This window comes from Sinocyclocheilus grahami, unplaced genomic scaffold, assembly GCF_001515645.1.
Source record: "Sinocyclocheilus grahami isolate Dianchi unplaced genomic scaffold, SAMN03320097.WGS_v1.1 scaffold5478.1, whole genome shotgun sequence".
NCBI lineage: Eukaryota > Metazoa > Chordata > Actinopteri > Cypriniformes > Cyprinidae > Sinocyclocheilus > Sinocyclocheilus grahami.
This window is the reverse complement of record NW_015510158.1, coordinates 1-1,878: the sequence shown is the minus strand read 5'-3', so window position 1 is coordinate 1,878 and position 1,878 is coordinate 1. Positions and strand designations below refer to the sequence as shown.

Here is a 1,878-nt window from a genome sequence, read left to right as displayed (position 1 = left end):
GAATACTGTATGTTATGGTTTGATGTGGGATATCCACTTGACTTTTAAAGGCTCTTTATAGTTATTGTTCTTGGTGTGAACGGGACTGTATGCGCAGTACAAGGAATAACAGTGGTAAAAGCAAATATTTAATCAAATCTTATTATTTTTCTAAATGTATTATTTTTTACAGCATTTGATTTATAAAAATGTGGAGTTTGGCATTGACATGGACACACGAGTTGCAATGTGGGTCCCAATGGGGCAGGGAAGTCCACACTTCTCAAGCTACTAATGGGAGAGGTCAGTTATGAAGAATATATGATTTGACAGTTAAAGTCTTCCAAAGTTCTTAACAGTGATTCAGTTTTAAAGTCATTGGCATTCATTGGCCTGTGTTTTTGTCTCTCATAGCTTCTTCCCACAGACGGAATGATAAGAAAGCACTCGCATGTCAAGATTGGCAGGTATCACCAGGTACTGTCTTCATAGAGTATGATTAGTTGTCTTGCTACTTGTGTCATTCTTTCCATTTTCATAACAGTTGTGTTATATGTAGAGAGAGACTTGTTTGTTACAGTTCTGAGCTTATAGTCACATCATTTACATGTTTCTTCATAATTTGATTATAAGCATGTTCGTTTAAAGTATTGGCAATTGTTTGTAATTGCTCTTGCATTGTGTTTGTCCTGCAGCATCTGACTGAGCAGCTAGAGCTTGACCTGTCTCCTCTGGAGTACATGATGAAGTGCTTCCCAGAAATCAAAGAGAAAGAGGAGATTAGGAAGATCATTGGACGTTATGGCCTGACAGGGAAGCAGCAGGTATCTGTGTGGTTGTGTTTATTGTGGAAGGCTGTTAACATGAGTCCTGCCAGACAATACAGTGCACTGTATTTTCTGTTTTAACTGTCATGTCCCCCTTTTACAGGTCAGTCCCATCAGAAACTTGTCAGATGGCCAGAAGTGTCGGATGTGTTTCGCCTGGCTTGCATGGCAGAATCCCCACATGCTGTTTCTGGATGAGCCAACTAATTACCTGGACATTGAGACAATTGATGCTCTGGCTGAAGCCATCAATGAGTTTGAGGGAGGAATGATGCTAGTTAGCCACGCCTTCAGACTTATTCCGCAGGTATATCTTCACAGCTAGTAAATATATCAGTTCTTAGATTTGTATGTCTTGTCCTAAAACAGTGTGTTTTCACATTTGACTATATGGCTTTGATCTGGATTGTGTGATGGATTACTTTTCCATCTCGTTCTAGGTGACTCAGGAAATTTGGGTGTGTGAGAAGCAGACCATCACCAAATGGAACGGGGACATTTTGACTTACAAGGAGCACTTGAAATCAAAAATTGACAAACAGACTCATGATATATAAAAAACCCATGAGCTTAACAGACAAACTTTTCCATCATGGATTGATTACCCTCCTCTATTTCCCAGATGTGACTGAAGGAATTTTGAATTGGACAATGAACCACAGTTTCCCAGCTGTTGATATGGATTGCATTCCATTGTACTGTCATCTAGGATTGTTGACCGCTTCCTCAAGAGCAATCGTTAAAGCGTTCCCTGGTCTTATATCTCTTAATGCACCTCTCAGATTTCCTAGCATCAGCACATCTGTTTAATTTAATACTGTGAATGCAATAATGGTTTATTGGAATAAATAGATTTAATTATGTTGGTGCAGAACAGTAGAGAACATCAAGGTATGCAGAAAACAATTTTCAGAATATCCCACGTCACGGTCAAACCATAACATATAGTATTCATACCAAAATAAGGAATGTAGACATAAAATACCATTTTAAACTGAACAGTGTGATCTCACAATAATGCATCCATGTGAATACACTTGGAATAACAAAGGGTGCTTCTGGAGGACCCCTA

The 1,878-nt window shown here is 38.9% G+C and overlaps 1 pseudogene; it reads left to right on the top strand.

The window, feature by feature from the left end:
• Window positions 1–1,646, top strand: part of LOC107577228 (ATP-binding cassette sub-family F member 2-like) — a 3,520-nt pseudogene extending 1,874 nt beyond the window's left edge.
• The last annotated feature ends 232 nt before the right edge of the window (window positions 1,647–1,878 follow it).